This window comes from Callithrix jacchus, chromosome 16 (genome assembly GCF_049354715.1).
Source record: "Callithrix jacchus isolate 240 chromosome 16, calJac240_pri, whole genome shotgun sequence".
Lineage (NCBI taxonomy): Eukaryota > Metazoa > Chordata > Mammalia > Primates > Cebidae > Callithrix > Callithrix jacchus.
Window position 1 is genome coordinate 4759446 of NC_133517.1, and position 22365 is coordinate 4781810.

Genomic DNA, 22365 nt, shown 5'->3' on the forward strand with positions numbered 1-22365 from the left:
TGCTTAGGAAGACACTCCAGCTCCTCAACCTAAGTAGCCAGTTGCCTATGCAAATGCTTTACATTGGTAGTTCCTCATTATTGTTAAAGAACAAGAAAATAATCAAGAGGAAAGGGAATCTCATCACACACAATCCATGGCTTATTGCGTCCATATTTCACAGCTTCTTTGAAGGTTTCATTTGCTTCCCTCCCTCCGCAAGGCAGCACATTCATAAGACTCTCCTGCGTTTACATCTTATTTGGTGTTTCATTCAAATATGCTACTCTTTCTGTCTCTGAGCGATCCCCTGGAAAGGCCCCAAGAGACAGCTCTTGCCTGTGTGATAAGAAACGGCCCCTCTGCGGCTGCCTGTGGCTCTCTCAGTCCTCCTTGATTTCCATTTAATCTCTTAAGAGACAGTGGAAAGTGTAGAAACAAGATAGAAAATTTCCATTAAGGGATCCTAGCAATGGCTAACCCAAGACGCTATGAAAATTAAATGAAGAATTCTGAGGAGAAAAATATATCTGGCTTCTGTGAAACCTCAGACCTTGAAAATACTCTATAGGACACCGAGGAATCCTGCCTTCTCTACAACAACACAAGATCAATTTTGCTGTAATTATTTAGCTGCTTTATTTTAATTTTTACTGCCATAAAATTTAGACAGCTTGTATTCTTTCTTTTCCTTTTCACCTAAAAGGAAAATTTCCTTCATTGTCTGTTTGTTCATTATGGTCCTGAGGCAAATAGGGAATCCTGTCATCATTCCTAAAGCAATCTTATCCAGGAAGAGTTATTTGTAAAATGATATAATACAATTTTATTTATTAGATGGGGTACCTGGAATAGTCAATTTCATAGTCAGAGAAAATATCATGGTGGCCGTCAAGGGTTGCATGAGGGGAGAATGAGACTTACTGCTTAATGAGGGCAGCATTCAGTCTGAGATGATGAAAACCTTCTGGAGATGCACAGTAGTGATAATTGCACAAGGTGACTGTGGTTAATGTCACTTTCCTGTACATTTAAAGATGGTTAAAATGGTAAACTCTATATCACATATATTTTACCACAACAAAATAAAGCAAACCAAACAAGACACTGAATTTCTTAAACAAATTCATTTTTCCCCAGTTGGTCTCCATCTGTAAAATACTGCATGGTTGGCCGGGCACCGTGGCTCACGCCTGTAATCCCAGCACTTCGGAAGGCTGAGGCAAGTGGAACACGAGGTCAAGAGATCAAGACCATCCTGGCCAAGATGGTGAAACCCCATTTTTACTAAAAATACAAAAAAATTAGCTGGGCGTGGTGGCGCATGCCTGTGGTTCCAGCTACTCAGGAGGCTGAGGTTGAAGAATCGCTTGAACCCAGGAGGCGGAGTTTGCAGTGAGCCGAGATTGAGCCACTGCACTCCAGCCTGGTGACAGAGCAAGACTCCGTCCCAATTAAAAAAAAAGAGAGAGAATACTGCATAGTTTTCATGAGCTATTCATTTTCTATCTCCCTTAACACTATAAGGCACTATTGTGTCTCTGAATGAACTTGAGAAAGAAAGAAAAACTATTTTTAATCATTTACGATGTTTCATTTGATAAGTTCCAGTCCAATTTATGTTTTCTTTCTAAAATGTATACTCCTATCAGTGTATTTACAAACAAATCTTTGCTTTCTTTTTCTTATTATACCACACCAACAACCTTGGCCAGAATTTCAATTTTTTTTGCCTGAAATCTTTTCAGGGAAAAACAATGAGAAAAAAGTATAAAATGGAGAATATAGATGGAAAAGAAAGATACAGACTTGTAATTGCCTGACATTTCCAAGAAGACTTTGTCCAGCTACTAAGGGGTTGTGTGCAACTGTATCTTTGTAACAATTTAGAATATGGGTGTCCTGCTTATCGACAAGCGTAGTGGTCCCCAAAAGTGATCTCACTTTGACATCAAGTGAACAAGTGATCGAGGGCTATTTAGTAACTTAAAGTTACATTTTAACCTTCCTCTTGTTTTGCATTTGACAATTGGCTTTAATGTTCAGATTGCTCTGCAACACTTTTTTCTAATTTGCTCAGTTTTCATTACAATTAAATATGAGCACACTTGTATGCTGCATGCAAACATATATGCCACCTACGTTTTTCAAATATTTGGACTTCAGGAGGTCCTGCGAGCTACACGATTTGCATACTGAATTGCTGGATAAAATGTATGCCTCATTCTCAGCGAAAGTGTTCACAATTCTTACGAGTTTCTAAAGTATCCATGACACTCGCGATAGGTTATTCAGCTTGGGAGAAAAGGAAACCTGTGTTCTGAAGAAGAGCTGTTGAATATGTCCAGAAATACATTTAGAACAGAGGAAGTAGACAAGTTTTCATGTGTGGAAGACAGGAATATTATGAGATCATGTCATTTCTTTGTGGTGGTGGTCGTGTCATTTTTAGACCAACAACTTCTGGGGGGAGAAAAGGAGCCATTATGATCTCGTCCCCCACACACGGAACACCTTTGCCAAATAGCTTTTGAGAAATACATTTTTGTATTTCCCGTTGTCTCCATGTCTGCAACAGCACATCCATTAAGAGGGGCAGTTCTGACAACAATGGAGGCGGGATTAAAAGCCAGAGCGGCTTTGACCTTGCTGCTAAGTGCTTCCCGCAGCTCAGGTAACAGCTGTCATAGCAGACCTGGTGATTCCCTGGGCTCCAAGGTTCCCCAGGAACTGGTGGCCTGACACTAAGCTGCTGCCCTCTGTTTACCGTGAGCCTAGTGTGGCCAGAGAACACATTCCCATGAAAGGGAAAGAGAGAGCGATAAAGAGAGCAGAGAGGGAGGAAAAGGGAAGCGGGAGGCTGAAGACCGTCTACTGCAGGATCTTCGGACTTCAGAGCAGAAGAGTACGCCACGTTTATGCTACTTGCTGATACACAAGTTAGTTCAGCAGAAATTCCTCAGGGAGGGAGAAACTATTTCATCCATTTGAAAAGCCTTTTAATTATCTTACAGGCAGCACGCTTCTGTGAGAGGTACACTGTGTAGTATTTAACATTTAAATTCACTGAATTGAAAATGTTTACTGCTTTTCCAATATATGTTTATCGTCTTTAGCGTTATGCTCAGTACCTTTATTGGCTTGGCATACGTGAATTTATTTCGTTTAAAGATAGCAGTCTACTTTCAGGGACATGAGAACCCTTGCCTGAAAGTTGTCCTGAGGTAAAACGCTCCCACTTTCTAGCTACTTGGTCACATCAATGACAACAATGTAATATTAATAATTACCACAGTAAGTGCCAGGCATGCATCTAAGTTCTACCCACCCCTTCTTGCTGACGTCCAAACTAAGGTTCAGAGACATAAGGCTAAATTATCTGGCCATGATCACGCAACTGGTAAACATTTTTTACTCAAACCTAGGCAGCCAAATGTGAGCGCTCAGACTCTCAGCACGTAAAAGTCTAAAGTGATTTATAGTTCTTTGCTGATAAATCGTTCTAGTATAAAGACACACACACATGTATGGTCATTGCAGCCCTGTGTGCAATAGCAAAGACCTGGAACCAACCCAAATGCCCATCAATGATAGACTGGATAAAGGCAATGTGGTACATATATACCATGGAATACTATGCTGCCATAAAAAATGATGAGTTCATGTCCTTTGTAGGGACTTGAATGAATCTGGAAGCCATCATTCTCAGCAAACTGACAGAAGAACAGAAAACCAAACACCGCATGTTCTCACTCATAGGTGGGTGTTGAACAATGAGAACACATGGACTCAGGGAGAAGAGCATCACACATGGGAACAGTCGGTGGAGGTAGGGGAGGGACAGTGCGGGGTGGGGAGGGGGTGAGGGATAACATGGGGATAAATGCTGGATATAGTATACACCTCAAGTAAAATTTAAAAAAAAATCTAGAGTGATTACATTTTCCTTCTTATAATGCCCTGCCTATAAAGTCTCCCGTAAACCACATGTTTTAATTTATGGTATTTTTAAGGCATTATCAAATGGTAAATTTTGACCACCTCTACTTTTATTTTGAAGATTGTTAATATGTTATTTGGGTAATATCTCACATGCCACATCTTAAATTGGAATTCTAGAATTTAAGTTGATTTCCATCACACATGCACAATACAGTTGAAAAATAATAATTTTTGACAAGATAATAAATCAGCAATGGCTAAAGTGATGTGCAATCTGCACACACACAAATATGCTCTTTCTGTGCCTAAAAGTTTGAGGATAGTCAGATAGGACTATGTGGGCAAATAATAGATGTCCTTGTTAATAAATTTAAGAAACATAAAAACTAACCTGGGTTGATAAGAAAATACTGAATCATCATAACCCAAGCTACCATTGTGTCAAGAGAGACATAAACTGTAAGAGGTAGGTCTCCGCCTTATGAGAATAAGTGCTTGCATATGTTGATTGACTTTTAGAGATTTTATATGCATTTAATTGAACATATGCTGTTCCATATATTTCGAAACTTTTCCTGAACACTTATTCCGTATTAGTCATGATGTTTGGTGCTAAATTATTTCTGTATCTAGTGATCTTTCAGATTTCAAGGATGAAAAATTGACATATCAAGGCAGGTAGACGTGGTTCATCCAGGCACATATTAACGAGCTAATGAATTAATGTACAGTGGCAAGGAGGTGAGAGATCTCATGATATTTTAGGATGAAGTAAATGTTTTAGTATAAAACCTCAACTATTCATTTAAAATATTCATATTTTAACATCAAATATGTATATAGCCTATAAAATATTGTTATTGTAACATCAAATATACATACAGCATATTGCAAAATTCTGTGAAAAAGAAAAAATAATAAAGATTATTTTATTCTTGGCCGGGTGCAGTGGCTTATGCCTGTAATCCCAGCACTTTGGGAGGCCGAAGCTGGCGGATCACAAGGTCAAGAGATCAAGATCATCCTGGCCAACATGGTGAAACCCGGTCTCTACTAAAAATACAAATCTCCTTCAGTACAGCTCTTATTTTGATTATTTCTTGTGTCCTACAAGACTTTTGTGGGCCTGGTGTTGTGTGCCTGGAGTCCCAGCTATACTAGGGAGGCTGAGGCAGGAGAATTGTTTGAACCCAGGAGGCGGGGATTGCAGTGAGCCATGATTGCACCACTGTACTCCAGCCTGGTGCCTGGTGACAGAACAAGACTCTGTCTCAAAAAGAAACAAAAAAAAATTATTTTTACTTATAGCAGTTTGCAGTCTACAGTATATACAGAGCAATAAAAATTATTCATCATGTTAATGCTAATAGAAATGTCATCAACATTTTCAGTCCTCTTGCTGAATACCAGGCACTGTGCTTCACATTGGAGGCAAAGAGAGACACTCCCTCAAAGAGTTTTTAGTCAGGGTTAGAGGTAAATATGTCAACAGGAACTCTTAAGGTAAACCTATAAAGGATAACTAAAGCAGCACCCAGGATACCATGGAAACCAGAAGAAGGACCGTCTACCCTAGGCTCCTAGGCTGGTTGGTGTCAGGGAAGCAATTCAGAGAAGATGCCACTGAAGGACAAATAGAAACGAAGTAGACCAGGGCAGGGAGAAAGGGGGGGAACGTACTTCTAAGCATGATGGGGGGAAGGGCCAGGGAACCCTAGTCCCCCAACAAACCAGACTAAACGGGGAACTACAAAACTGGACAGATTGTCAAAACACCTTTATCTTTATAGGACTGCGGAACTTGATGAACAAATCAAAAAACAATTACTCGTGAGAAACTGCTGAAATGTGAATGAGATTAGTGTGAGCCTGCTGCGTGGTGTCGGGAGCTGCTCCCACCACTCCCTCTCCTTACTGCCTGCCACACCCATCTAACATGACAACAAAGTGAACTATAGAAGCAAGACAAATCCAACTGCAAATCCTGTAGGACACAAGGAACAATCAAAATCAGAGCTGCACTGAAGGAGACTAAGAAACGGAAAACCAAAAGATCAGCAAACTAAGAGTTGCCTTTTTGAAAAAAATAATACTAATATAGATAGACTGCTAGCTAGACTAATAAAGAAGAAAGAGAAGATCCAAATAAACTCAATAAAAAATAGTGAAGGGAAGTTCCCAACAACCCCACAGAAATACAAGTAACCTTTGGATACTTCACCATGCACACAAACCAGAAAATCTAGAAAAGATGGATAAATTCCTGGACACATACATCACCTTATGAATGAACCATGGGGAAACTGGATCCTTGAACAGACCTATAATAAGCTCCAAAATTGGATCAGTAGTAATTGGCCTGCCAACCAAAGAACACCCAGGACTAGATCGATTCGCTGCTAAATTCTACCAGATGTGCAAAGGAGCTGCTATTCATTCCTACTGAAACCATTCCAAAAAATTGAGGCAGAAGGACTCCTCCCTAACTCTAAATATGGTGCCAGCTTCATCTTGATTTAAAAAAAAAATCTGGCAAAGACACAACAAAAACATAAACCTCCAGACAAATATCCTTGATGGACATGAATGCGAAAATTCTCAACAAAATACTAGCAAACCAAATTCAGCAGCACATCAAGAAGCTAATTCATCGGGATCAGGTAAGTTTTATTCCTAAGATGCAAGGTTGGTTCGACATCCACAATTTAATAAATGTGATTCATCACATGAATAGAAGCAAAAATAAAAACCACATGATTATGTTTGTAGTTATAGAAAAGACTTTCAATAAAATTCAACATCCCTTCATGTTAAAAAAAAAAAAAACCTCTTAGTAAACCAGGTATTGAAAGAAGGTACCTCAACATGAAAAAGCCATCTATGAGGACCCCACAGCCAATATCATACTGAATGGGCATGAAGCATTCCCCCTGAAAACTGGCACAAGATAAGGATTCCCTCTCTAATCACTCCTCTTCAACATAGTGTTGGAAGTCCTGACCTGAGCAATTAGTAAGAGAAAGAAATAAAGGGCATCCAAATAGAGAGGACATCAAACTACTTCTGTTTGCAGGTGACATCATTCCATATCTATAAAACCCCATTGTCTTGGCCCAAAAGCTCTTTCAACTGATAAATTACTTTAGTAACAATTCAGGATACAAAATCAATGTACAAAATTCACCAGAATTTCTACACACCAACAACAGTCACGCTGAGAGCCAAATCGGGAATGCAATCCTATTTGCAATTGCCATGAAAAAAATAAACCGCCGAGGAATACAGCTAACTAGGGAGGTGAAAATTTTCTAAAATGAGAATTATAAAACACTGCTCAAAGAAATAAGAAAAATCACAAACAAGTAGAAAATCATTCCATTCTCATGAAGAGAAAGAATCAACATTGTCAAAACGGTCATGCTACCCAAGGCAATTTACACTGAATAGACTCAATGCTATTTCTTTCAAACTACTACTGATATTCCTCACAGAACTATGAAAAACGATTTAAAAACGCATATAGAACAACAAAAAAAGAGAGAGTCCAAGTAGCGAAAGCAACTGTAAGCAAAAAGAACAAAGCTGGAGGTATCACATTACTTGACTTCAAACTATGTTACAGTGCTACAGTAACCAAAACAGCATGGTGCTAGCATAAAAACGGACATATCAACCAATGCAATAGAATACAGACCTGAGCAGCCCACCTACATCATTTGATCCTCGCCAAGGAGGACAAAAACAAGCAATGGAGAAAGGACTTCCTACTCAATAAATGGTGCTCAGAGAATTGCCTAGTCATGCAGAAGATCAAAACTGAACCCCTTCCTTATACTATACACAAAAATTAACTCAGCATGAACTAAGGACTTAAATGTAAAACGAAAATCTACAAAAACTCTGGAAGACAACCTAGGCAATGCCATTCTGGACATACTGAAAAAGATTTCTTGATGAAATTGCCAAAAATAATTGCAACAACAGCAAAAATTGACAAGTGGGATCTAATTAAATTATAGCTTCTAAGGTCTAATATCCAGAAACTATAAGTAAATTAAGCATATCAACAAGCAAAACACAAGCAACCCTGTTAAAAAATAAGAAAAGAACATCAAGAGACACTTCTCAAAAGATGACAAATGGCATTCAGTTTTACCACCACTATTCAGGGTCCTTCTGAGTGGATGCTCGCTCAGAGGCACTAATTTTTTCATTAATTCATTCCTGTTTTTTCTTAATATAGCCATACTAGCTGACGTGAAATTATATCTCATTGTGATTTTGATTTCCATTAATCTACTGACTAAAGATGTTAGCATCCTTTTATGTACTTGTTGGTCATTTGTATATCTTTTTTAGAGAAATATCTATTAAAGTTTTTCTTTCACATTTTCATTAAGCTATTTTCTCTTTTTCTTGTTGCTCAAGGAGTTCTTTGTATATTGTGACTATTTATCCCTTATCAGATATATGATTTGTAAATATTTTCCCATTAATTTTGTAGTCTTTTCATATTCTTGATATTGTTCTTTGACCCACAAAAGTATTTAATTTTGGTAAAGTTCAATGTATCTATTTTTTCTTTTGATGCTTGTGCTTCTGGTGTCACATATAAGAATCTATTGCCTAAGCTAATGTCATAAAGAGTTATAACTAAGTTTACTTCTAAGATTTTTATAATTTTAGCACTTATTATTAGGGTTTAACTATGTTGTCCTGGCAGATCTCAGACTCATGACCCCAAGTTATACACCCACCTCAGTGTCCCAAAGGGCTGGGATTACAGGTGTGAACCGCTATGCCTAGCCTGTTTTTGTCTTTCAACAGTGATTATAATGTGTCAAAGTGTGATTTTGATTTTTTTTTTTTAGTTTTTTAAAATTTAGGTTTACTTGTTTGAATGTGTATATCAATTTCTTTCATCAACTTAATGATGTTTCTAGTCATTGTTTTTTTCAAATATTGTGAGATTGCCATAACGTATTGTGTCTCCCATTCTGTTCATGTTTTTCTCTTTCTGTTCCCCTGAATGTATACCTTATTTTAGAGATGGGGGTCTCTCCATGTTGCTCAAACTGGTGTCAAAACCGTGGGCTCAACGGATGTTCCCACATCAGTCTGCCAAGTAGCTAGGACTACAGGCACATGTCACCATGTCCAGCATGTTTCATTTAATTTAATCAAATGTTTGATTAATTGACACCAATATTTCACAAAATCTTCCAGAGTAGAGAGAAAAACATGTCACAACTTATTTTTGAGGTTGATATCATCTGATAACAAAGCCAGACAATGAAATTACATAAAAAGAACAGACCAATATCTTTTATGAATATAAATGTCAATATCCTTGACAAAATACTAGAATAGGCAATTTAACAACACACAAGAGGTTATATACCATGATAGAGCAAGATATTTCCCAGCAATGCAATGTAGGTTCAGCATATAAAAGTCAATCAATGCAATGCACGGTATCAGTGGAATTAAGAACAATAAAGCATGTGATTGATAAACACAAAACTATTTGACAAAATCTACCACTTCTTCATAATGAATACACTTATGAAAAGGAACTTCCTCATCTGATAAAGGACATCTATGAAAACCCCACAAGTAACATTGCAGTTAATGGTTAATGACTAAGTTTTCTTCCCCACATCTAGAAGAAAACAAGATGAGCCACTCTCACATTCGGTATTCAAGTTATACTAAAGGTAGTATTCAGGGAAATCAAGCAAGACATTGAAATGAAAGCTATTCACATTAAATGGTAAGAACTAACACTATTTCTTTATGTAGATAATTCTATATTTTAAAAAATCCTAAGGAATCAACAACAAAAAGCTTTATTGGAGCTAATTAAATTGTAAGGTACAAGAACAATATATACCAAATCAGTTTTTTCTCAATACTTGCAATGTGCAATCCAACACTTAAATAAAGAAAATAAAGACTGCTCTTACCAATGAGAGCAGTCTTTTACACTGATCCCTATAAAACATTACTGAAAAAGCTTTAAGAGGATATAAGAAAATGGAAAGACACTTTATGTTCACTGGTTGGAAAACATAATATTGTAAAGATGGCAATACCTGGCTGGGTGTTGTGGCTCAGGTCTGTAATCCCAGCACTTTGGGAGGCAGAGGCGAGCGGATCACCTGAGGTCAGGAGCTCAAGACCAGCCTGGCCAACATGGTGAAACCTCGTCTACTGAAAATACAAAGATTAGCCAGGAGTGGTGGCAGGTGCCTGTAATTCCAGCTACTCAGGAGGCTAAGGCAGAAGAATAACTTGAATGAGGATGGCAGAGGTTGCAGTGAGCTGAGATCGTGCCAGTGCACTCCAGCCTGGGCGAGAGTGAAACTTCATCTCAAAAGAAAAAAGAAAGATGGCAATAACCTCCAAATTCTTCTATAGATGCAATAATCTCTCTTTCAACTTTGTGGCTGCATTTTTACAAAAATTGGCAAGCTGATCCTAAAATTTATACAGAAATACAAGCAAATTAGAGTTGACAAAAAAAAATCTTTAAAAGAACAAAGTTTGAGAATTCATACTTTGCAATTTAAAAATGTAGTAGTAAGTTACATTGTATGAAAATAGACATATAAATTAATAAAATGGAATTTAAAATCTAGCAATAAACCAACATATTTATGATCTATTGAGTTTCAATATGTGTGCCAAGACCATTTAATAGAAAAATAAAGTATCTTCCACACATGGTGCTGGGGCAACTTAATATTCAAATACAATAGAATGAATTTTTCACTATGAGTCACAGAAAATAGAAAAATTAACTCAAAATAAATAAAAAACATAAATATAAGAGCTGAACCTTTGGAACTTGTAGAAGAAAATATAGGTGTAGGTCTTTACAAACATGGACTGGGCAATGGTGTCTTAGATGTAAACCCAAAGTACAAAAACAAAACATAGCAAAATATAAATACATCACAATTCATCAAAATGAATGTTGTCCATCAAAGGACACATCAAAGTGAGTGAAAAGACAAACCCCTAGATTGGGGAATATATTTGTAAGTGACATATCAGACAAGGCTCTATAATCAAGAATATATATTAAGAACAGCTTGCATACCAACCATAAAATGACAACCCAACTTAAAAATAGATAAATGATCTGAATAAACATTTCCCTAAAGAAGATATGTAAATGGTCAATACAATGAAAACATCCTCAATATCATTAATTGTTAGGTAAATGTAAATCAACTGCAATCAGATACCACTTCACGCCAACTAGGTTGACTAGACAATCAGAAATGTTGGCCAGGTTGTGAAGAAATTGGAACCGTCATTTACTGCTACTGGGAATGTAGAAAGATACATTCACTTTGGAAAACAGTTCGGCAGTTCCACAAAATGTCAAGTAGAGAATTTATATAAGACCTGGCAAGTTCACTCTTGAGTATAAACCCAAGAGATGTGAAAATATGTTTTTACACATAAACTTGTACCTGAATGTTCATGGTAACATTATTCCTAACAACAAAAAAGTGAAAACAACACCAATATTCATCAACTGGTGAATGAATGAACAAATGGTGACAAATCCATATAATGAAATATTTTCCAGCCGTAAGAAAAGCATAAGGCACTGCTACATATCATCCCATGCATGAATCTTGACAAGATCATGCTATCTGAAAAAAAGCAGGCACAAAAGTACAAGTATCATGTGACCGTATTTACTGTATGAAGTGTCTGTAAGAGGAAATGAAAAGCTACAGAAAGTACAAGTATCATGTGACCGTATTTACCGTATGAAGTGTCTGTAAGAGGAAATGAAAAGCTAAAGAAAGTAGATTAATGGTTGGATTTCTGCTAGTCACCCTAAAGATTATATTGGTATGATGAAAATCTTTTAAAATTATATGGCAGCATTGGTCACACAATTATAAGTATACCAAAAGCTGCTGAATTTTACACTTTAAAAGGGAAACTTCACAGTATGTGACATGTATCTCATACAACTGTATGAGGAAAATATGATGGAAACTGTAGAGCAAAATATAATGATTTATATAAAACGAAATCATACAAAAGATTTCAACAAAGAAATACAAGCTTCAAATAGAACCAAATGGAAAATTTTACTATACATGATCAATACAAGATTTGAAATAATAAAAGAAACAGTGAGTTTGAAGTTTTGTCAGTAAACATTCCATAATATGAAGAACAGAAAAGAAAGCGAATAAAGAAAAGATGAGCAAAATCTTAAAGTTCTGTGGTAATTAATAAGCACTCAAACATCTGGCTAATGAGCGTCCCAGGAGGAAAAGGGAAAGAGAAAGGCAGATTAAAAATAGGCGAAAAAACGACACTGAAAACTTCACAAACTTTATGAAAAAATATGACTATAAATCCACATGAGTGAGTCTTAACAAATGCCAAGTGGGTAACATTAAGAAATGTACTCTTAGATACATCATAATCAAATGATTTAAACTGAAAGAAAAACAGAATCTTAAAAGCAGGGAAAGAAAAACACCTCATTGTGTATAGAAGAACAGTAATGTAATTAACATTCAACTGCTTATTATCAGAAAAAGAACACAGTAGAATGACATTCAAAACGCTAAACGAAAAAAGATTAATTAGAAAGCAATAACAAATATATTTAGCAAATATTCAAATGTTACAAAATTAGGCCATATTACTTAACATACACAATAAACACAACATATGAATTTTTGGACTGCAGTGAAAGTAGTCATTAGAGAAAATTTCATGAATTTAGTCACTCATATCATAAAAGCAAATTTTTCACATCAAAAACATAAACTTGCTTTTTAAGAAACTAAAAATAGAATAAACTAAACCCAAGGCAAGCGGAAGGAAGCAAATAAAACGATCACAGTGTAAAGCGAAGAAATTGAAACAAAAACGTAAAAACAAAAGCTGTTCTTTAACTATCAAAAAAAAATTGATAAAACATTAGAAATACTGACCAAGAAAAAAATGGAGGAGACGCAAACTACTGAACCTAGGATGACAAATCATAAATTTCCATTTTAGAGAAATTAAGAAGAGTAGCAGAGAATCATGAAACATTTGCCAAAAAAACTAGGCAACTTAAACCTAAGAACTGGAGATATTTATCGGAAGAGAAAATATATTTACTGAAATTGAATCAAAAATAAATAAAAAATCTGAATAGACCTATAACAAGAAATTGAATTAGTAACTGAGAATCTTCTCAGAAGTGGGCTTGGTGCTGTGAGACCATGGGTCCAGCTACTCAGGAAGCTGAGGCAGGGAATCTCTTGTGCCCAAGAGTTCTAGATTTCTATGAGCCACTGCCCTCTAGCCTGAGTGACAGAATAAGACTCTACTGCAGTTAAAAAAATTTTTTTTTTAATCTTCTCAGAAAGGGAAGCCCAGGTTCAGGTGGACTCCCTGGAAATTCAATAAAGAAATGTTAAGAAGAAATTAATACGGTATTCCACAAATTCTTCCAGAAACTAGAGAAATAACATTTCTCAACTCATTCCATGAAGCTGATATTATCCTGATAGTAACTCCACACATCGATGTCACAAGAATAAAAAACTACAGTCACTATTCTTCATGAACATCAATGAAAAATTCTATCCACTTACTAGCAAATCAAATTTTGAAACTTATATAAGTAACAGAAATGAGAAACTAATATAAAATCCAAAGATCATTTAATGTAGTACACCATATTGACAGAATAAAGAATAAAAATAAGATGATGATCACAGCCGGGCGCGGTGGCTCAAGCCTGTAATCCCAGCACTTTGGGAGGCCGAGGCGGGTGGATCACGAGGTCAAGAGATCAAGACCATCCTGGTCAACATGGTGAAACCCCGTCTCTACTAAAAATACAAAAAATTAGCTGGGCATGGTGGCGCGTGCCTGTAATCCCAGCTACTCGGGAGGCTGAGGCAGGAGAATTGCCTGAACCCAGGAGGCGGAGGTTGCAGTGAGCCGAGATCGCGCCATTGCACTCCAGCCTGGGTAACAAGAGCGAAACTCCGTCTCAAAAAAAAAAAAAAAAAAAAAGATGATGATCTCAATAGTCACAGAAAAAGTGCTTAAAAACTCAGCACTGATTCCTCATTAAAATTCACACCAAAATGAAACAAAAAAGAAAACTAGATAAGTAGTATTTACTGAGAACAATGGCTAATAGCATAATTAATGGTGATGTCATTCTTTCCCACCTAATATTGGGAGCTAGGCAACAACAGCCAGTCTCTATTTTTCTTTAATATTTAACCGAAAGTTCAGACTTGCACAACAAGGCACAGAAATAAAAGTAAGGCAAGTAGTTTGGAAAGGAAGGGATAGAACTATCTTAATTTTTAGAAAATATGTTTTCATATATAGGGAATCTAAAATAATTTCCACATAAAAATACTAATAAAATTTAGCAAAGGTACACGATATAACATGTATATAGAAAATTAATTATATTTTCAGTGAATCATCGAAAAATGAATAAAAAAACAATTTTATTTACAAAAGTGTAAACAAGAATCCAATACATAGGAATACATTTTAAAAAATAAATGTAGTAATTGAAGATTGAAAATTATAAAATATTCTTAAGAGAAATTAGAGAAGATCTAAGTAAAGAGAAGGACTATCACATTCATAAATTGGAAGGCTCAGTAAGAGACAAGTGTCTAAACTGACCTATAGATTTAATATAATCTTTATAAATATCTCAGAAAGTTTTTTGTAGAAATGAACATGCTAATCCTAAAATTTACCTGCGAATGCAAAGGGTGTAGATTAGCCCAAACAATTTTGACAAATAACAAAGTAAGAGCACTTAAACTGTTTTGAAAAAAAAAATACAACTAGAAAATCAGGATAGTATGATATTTGAGTAAATAAAGATACGTATATCAAGAAACAGAATAGAAAGTCCAGAAATATATCCTGAAGGTTGCCTTATCTGTTTGTCATTTTCCTTCAGGGAAGCCAACTCTTCCACTGCTGCAGCAAGGGGTCCTTGCCATTCCTACCCTCCAGATCGTAATGATGGTTTTAGACCAGTCATTCCTGTATGTTTTCTATTCTTTTCTTTTCCAAATGTGTTTCTCCTTGGCTGTGATGATTCCTCATTGTGTTTTGCATTTGTGGGTCCAGATAACTTGCTCTGTCATTTACAGATCACTGGCTCACCAGACACCTTGGAGTGCTGGGGTATCAGCTAGGAATCCTGGACTTCAGTCGGATAGTGTAACTGAATCAAATTATAGTTGCCTTTTCTGTGATCATGGGTTGACTTTAGTGTGGCAGAAAGAGGGTGCACTATTGTCTGGTGGCAGGAGAGGATTATTGCTGTGGATAGCACTGACTGTCCACAAAAATTCATTCCCCATTGCCACTGGAATGGAATGATGGCTGGATGCATGGAGCTCAGTGCATTACAGGACCTCATCTCCCTCACGGAAAGGAAGTCAGACTCCCATGTGAATCATCCACGCTGGTGCCACAAGGCAGTAGGCATGTCTTGTGGAAAGCTATTTGCCCCTATCTTTAAGACCCAGAAGAAGTGCCTACATCCAACCTCCAAGAGGGAGATAAAACTACATGTCAGGGATAAAAAACAAATAAGGTAGAAGGGATATAGAGCTTTCTCTATAAGAAAAGGTGCATACATCTGCTGAACTGACATGCGCACCTTACACAATTATGTGAAATGGAAATTGAAAACATATAAGCCATGTTCTTATTGTTTCAGCTCCAACTCATACAATTTGTCCTTATCTTCATCTAAAACAGGGTTAAAAGGTTGCAAGACCATTCAGTGGGGGGGAAAATGGTTTTCAACAATTGCTGGAAAAAAATAGATATATACATGCAAAAGAATGAAGGTAGCTTATGCCATATACAAACATTAATTCAAAATGGATCAAAGACTTAAATGTAAAAGCTAAAACAATAAAACTACTAGAAGAAAGCATAGGAGATGGTTTGAATTTCTGTGGAATCTGTGGAATTTCTGTGGAATCTATCCCCTTTATCATTTTTTTTATTGCATCTATTTGGTTATTCTCTCTTTTCTTTTTTATTAATCTGGCTAGTAGTCTGTCTATTTTGTTGATCTTTTCAAAAAACTAGCTCCTGGATTTATTTATTTTTTGAAGGGTTTTTTGTGTCTCTATCTCCTTCAGTTCTGCTCTGATCTTAGTTATTTCTTGTCTTCTGCTTGGTTTTGAGTTTTTTTTAATATTGCTCCTCTAGCTCTTTCAATTTTGACGATAGGGCATCAATTTTGGATCTCTCCTTGCTTCTCATGTGGGCACTTATTGCTATATATTTTCCTCTAGAGACTGCTTTAAATGTGTCCCAGAGATTTTGGTATGTTGTTTCCTCATTTTCGTTTGTTTCAAAGAACTTCTTTATTTCTGCCTTCATTTCGTTGTTTATCCAGTCAACATTCAAGAGCCAGTTGTTCAGTTTCCACGAAGCTGTGCAGTTCTGAGTTAGTTTCTGAATTCTGAGTTCGAACTTGATTGCACTGTGGTCTGAGAGACTGTTTGTTATGATTTCAGTTCTTTAGCATTTGCTGAGGAGTGATTTACTTCCAATTTGTGGTCAATTTTAGAGTAGGTGTGATGTGGTGCTGAGAAGAACGTATATTCTGCGGATTTGGGATGGAGAGTTCTGTAAATATCTATTAGGTTTGCTTGTTCCAGGTCTGAGTTCAAGTCCTGGATATGCTTGTTAATTTTCTGTCTGGTTGATCTAATATTGACAATCAACTCCATGCACATAAACTAGTAAACCTGGAAGAAATGGATAAATTCCTGGACACTTGCCTCCACCCAAGTCTAAACCAGGAAGAAGTCGAAATCCTAAATAGACCAATCTGAAGTTGAGGCAGCAACTAAGAGCCTACTACACAAAAAAAGCCCAGGTCCAGATGGGTTCTCAGCTGAATTCTACCAGACACACAAAGAGGAGCTGGTACCATTCCTTCTGAAACTATTCCAAATAATCCAAAAAGAGGAAATCCTTCCCAAATCATTTTATGAGACCAACATCATCCTGATACCAAAACCCAGCAGAGACTCCACAAGAAAAGAAAACTTCAGGCCAATATCCATGATGAACATAGACGCAAAAATCTTCAATAAAATACTGGCAAGCCTATTGCAACAGCACATCAAAAAGTTTATCCACCATGATCAAGTAGGATTCATCCCGGGGATGCAAGGCTGGTTCAACATATGCAAGTCTATAAACGTAATTCACCACATAAACAGAATCCAAAACAAAAACCACCTGATATCTCAATTGATGCAGAGAAGGCCTTTGACAAAATTCAACAGCCCTTTATGCTAAAAACCCTCAATAAACTAGGTACTGATGGAACGTATCTCAAAGTAATAAAAGCTATTTATGACAAACCAACAGCCAATATCATACTGAATGGGCAAAAACTGGAAACATTCCCTTTGAAATCTGGCACTAGACAAGGATGCCCTCTTTCACCACTCCTATTCAATATACTACTGGAAGTTCTAGGCAGAGTATTCAGGCAAGAAAACGAAATAAAGGGTATTCAAATAGGAAAGGAGGAAGCCAAATTGTCTCTGTTTGCAGATGACATGATTGTATATCTAGAAGATCCCATTGTCTCAGCCCAAAATCTCCTGAAACTGATAAGCAACTTCAGCAAAGTCTCAGGATACAAAATCAATGTGCAAAAATTACAAGCATTCCTATACACCCATAACAGACTTAAAGAGAGCCAAATCAAGAACGAAGAGCCATTCACAATTGCTACAAAAAGAATAAAATACCTTGGAATACAACTCACAAGGAACGTAAGGGACCTCTTCAAGGAGAACTACAAACCACTGCTCAACGAAATCAGAGAGGACACAAACAGATGGAGAAACATTCCATGTTCATGGTTAGGAAGAATTAATATCGTAAAAATGGCCATACTGCCCAAAGTAATTTACAGAATCAACGCTATCCCCATCAAGCTACCATTGACTTTCTTCACAGAACTGGAAAAACCACCATGAACTTCATATGGAACCAAAAGAGAGCCCGCACAGCCAAGTCAATTCTAAGCAAAAAGAACACAGCGGGACAGAGGCCTCAGAGGCAACACAACACATCTACAACCATCTGATCTTTGACAAACCTGACAAAAACAAGCAATGGGGAAAGGATTCCCTGTTTAATAAATGGTGTTGGGAAAACTGGCTAGCCATGTGCAGAAAGCAGAAACTGGGCCCCTTCCTGACACCTTACACTAAAATTAACTCCAGATGGATTAAAGACTTTAACATAAGACCTAACACCATAAAAACCCTAGAAGAAAATCTAGGTAAAACTATTCAGGACATAGGAGTAGGCAAGCACTTCATGAACAAAACACCAAAAGCATTGCCAATAAAAGCCAAAATAGACAAATGGGACCTAATGAAACTCCACAGCTTCTGCATGGCAAAAGAAACAGTCATTAGAGTGAATCAGCAACCAACAGAATGGGAAAAAATTTTTGCAGTTTACCCATCTGACAAAGAGCTAATATCCAGAATTTACAAAGAACTAAAACAGATTTACAAGAAAAAAAAAAACAAATCCATCCAAAAGTGGGTGAAGGATATGAACAGACAGTTTACAAAAGAAGACATACATGAGGCCAACAAACATAAAAAAATGCTCATCGTCACTGGTCATCAGAGAGATGCAAATCAAAACCACATTGAGATACCATCTCATGCCAGTTAGAATGGCAATCATTAAAAAATCTGGAGACAACAGATGCTGGAGAGGATGTGGAGAAAAAGGAACACTTTTACACTGTTGGTGGGAGTGTAAATTAGTTCAACCATTGTGGAAGACAGTGTGGCGATTCCTCAAGGCCTTAGAAATAGAAATTCCATTTGACCCAGCAATCCCATTACTGGGTATATATCCAAAAGACTATAAATCGTTCTACTATAAGGACACATGCACACGAATGTTCATTGCAGCACTGTTTACAATAGCAAAGACCTGGAACCAACCCAAATGCCCATCGACAATAAACTGGACTGGGAAAATGTGGCACATATACACCAAGAAATATTAGGCAGCCATCAAAAACAATGAGTTCGTGTCCTTTGTAGGGACATGGATGAACCTGGAGACCATCATTCTCAGCAAACTGACACAAGAACAGAAAATGAAATACCACATGTTCTCACTCATAGGTGGGTGTTAAACAATGAGAACACATGGCCACAGGGAGAGGAGCACTACACACTGGGGTCTGTTGGGGAGAATAGGGGAGGGACAGCAGGGGGTGGGAAGTTGGTGAGAGATCACATGGGGAGAAATGCCAGATATAGGTGAAGGGGAGGAAGGCAGCAAATCACACTGCCACGTGTGTACCTATGCAACTATCTTGCATGTTCTTCACATGTACCCCAAAACCTAAAATGCAAAAAAAATGATTTTTAAAAAAGACTAGCATGGTACATCCAATCACAGTAATTTCAGAAACAAAAAGTATAGAATTTATTGCTTGAATAACAAAACTAATGTTTTCAACAAACATTGTACTGATTTTGAAATATAAAAGGTTATTCTAATGAATGTGAAGTTTTTATTTTTGCAATAAATATTTACACATTGTAAAAAGAAAAGAAAACAAAGGGGAAAAGCTTCGTGACTCGATTGGGCAATAATTTCTTAGATACGAAACCAAAACAGAAGCAACCAACAAAAAAAGCAGGTAAGTTAAAACCTTTTGTGCCTCAAAACACAGTATCAGTAGAATGAAAGGAAACCCACGAAATGGGGAAAATATTTGCAAGCATGACATTTGGGGCTAATATCCAGAATATGTAAAGAACTTCTACAACTCAACTTCAACAGAACAAACAACCTGGCAAAGGTTTGAATAGACATTTCAAAGAAGATACACAAATAATCCATGAATAAAGATGTTCAGCATCCCTAATCAGTAAGGAGGAACAAAGCAAAGCTACTGTAAGACACTATTTCACACTCATTAAGATGTTTATAATAAAAAAACAAAACAGAATAGCAAACTTTGGTAGCTGTGAAAAAACTGGAATCTTTCTGCACTGCTACTGGGAATGTAGTGCTATGGAAAACATTTTACAGTTACTCTAAAAAATAAAAATATAATAACCATATGAACCAGAAATTCCACTTCTGGGATGCATTTCCAAAAGAATTGAAAAGAAGGACTCAAAAATGTATCTGTCTACTTAAGATCATTGCAGCATTTATTTATAATAGCCAAAAGATGGAAGCAATTCAAATATTCACTGGTGAATGAATGGATAAACAAAATGCGGCATATTTTTAAAAATCTCTTCAAAATACAGTATTATTCAGTCTCAAAAAGGAAGGAAATCCTGCCACATGCTACAAGACGGATGACCTTGAAGACATTATGCTACCTGAAATAGGACAGTCACAAAAGAACAAATACCACGTGTTTCCATTTATACAACATACCTGGAATAGTAAGATTCAGAGACAGAAAGTAAAATGGTGGCTGCTGGGGCTGGGAGGAGCAGGGATGGGGAGTCGCTGTTTCATGGCGACAGAGTTTCAGTTTTGGAAGAAGGAAAAAGTTCCGAGACGGATCGCGGTGATGCTGACCAGCAATGTGAATGTGCTTCAGCCCTCTGATTTGTACACCTTTCCGGGTTAAGATGATACATTTCATATTATGTTTATGTCTTACCACATTTTTAAAAAAAGGGCATGAAAGGAGAAAATAACAGCTATAATTTCTTTCCTCTTGCTTTGTTCTGTTTTTGTTTTGTCTGTTTCTAGTTATGTTAATGTAAAAATGCCAAACTGTTCTCAATAAATGACCTCCACGGGTTCTTGTGTGCCGTTTTCTCTTGTTGACAAACTTGAAAGATCTTCTGATCTCTCCTTCTCCTTCTTGACCCTGTCACCAGATAACTTTCCTCATCCATCTGGCCTCATCTGAAGCATTACTTCCCTGGAAAAGCCTTTCCTGACTTCCACAATTTATTAGGTCACCTACTGTTACAGAATTCTAAAGAATCCTTGATCTAATGCCTTCCGTTTCACTATTCTGCAAGTTTTAGGAGAATAAAATCGTGTTCTTGTGTGTTTGCATCTTTTTATTCTTGCAGCTTATGAAAATAATCGCTTTTTCATTTCTTTGCATATTAATGTTACCTCCAGGTTTTCAGTAACATAAATAATGAACAACTTGTATACTGATCTTTGCTTTCATCCCACTTCGCTCTTTTCTAATGATATATTTATAGAAACTGAATTGCTAGATCAAATGCTGTGTTCATCTGTGAGCCTATGGACACGTTCTCACAATAAACAGGATGACTTTTTCAAAATTACTTTCACTAGTCAGTACTTTTACAAATTATTTTACATGGCCTGCATTTCAATTAGTGAACATCTACTTGAAACTTCCATAAACTTTATCAAAAAGAATCATAGAGTGAATTAGACTTATCAGATTTTTTTACCTACTTTAGATGAATTTATTCACTATTTTTGAAGGAAAATTTTGATTTTGGCACACTAAGCTCAATAAAGAATATATATTTCTGCGCGTGCCTGTAATCCCAGCTACTCGGGAGGCTGAGGCAGGAGAATTGCCTGAACCCAGGAGGCGGAGGTTGCGGTGAGCCGAGATCGCGCCATTGCACTCCAGCCTGGGTAACAAGAGCGAAACTCCGTCTCAAAAAAAAAAAAAAAAAAAAAAAAAAAAAAAAAACAATATATATATACATTTCTATGATCCTACAGTGTGAAAAGTGGTCACTTCCTTTTAAGGAATCGGTTATCTCATCCTCAGGAACTCCAGAGCTGAGCAGGTGACAGCTGACCATAGTTCACACGGGGATAGGGCTTAGTGGTTCAAACGAGAAAAGGGGTCCTCTCCTGGAGACTGCGACAAGCTACACCTAAAGAGTGCAATACTGAAAGGCACCAGATCGGATCTCCTACCCTCCCAGTATGACATGGTTTTGGCAGAGTTGCTAAAATCCTGAGGGCAAGCTTAGTCTAGCAGCCCAAGGCTCTGTCTGCGAGACCCTTCGCCTCCTTTGAGTTAGAAGCCCACCAATGCCAGTTGAAGTTGCTATCCATCCCAGCCAAAGCTCAATGATCGGCTCCTGCCATCCCTCTTCAGAGCATGCACTTAGAAAACTTGGATTGTACCTGCTTTCTCTGTCCCTTGGAGTCTCTGTGTGTCTTCTGCAAGCCAGGAATGTGTTCTGGGAAGGCTGGGGCCGGGGTCTCCCTGTCTCTGCGGGTGGTGGGGGCACAGCTGGCCCAGCCTCAGCCCTTAATGCCCTTCCGTTTTTCGCTTTGGGCACACCGCCGGGTCACGTGGCCTGCGGTGTTTGTTTTGTGAGTAATGCTTGGGTCACACTGGATTGTTTC

At 37.2% G+C, this 22365-nt stretch overlaps 1 protein-coding gene across 1 annotated transcript in view; it reads right to left on the bottom strand.

Moving 5' to 3' along the window:
- LOC144579810 (uncharacterized) overlaps nucleotides 1-22292 on the bottom strand; it is a 35827-nt gene extending 13535 nt beyond the window's left edge. Inside the window, exon 1 of the mRNA XM_078353525.1 lies at nucleotides 22141-22292. The gene's annotated coding sequence lies outside the window, so the exon portion shown is untranslated. The remainder of the gene's footprint in view (nucleotides 1-22140) is intronic.
- Nucleotides 22293-22365: the final 73 nt, after the last annotated feature.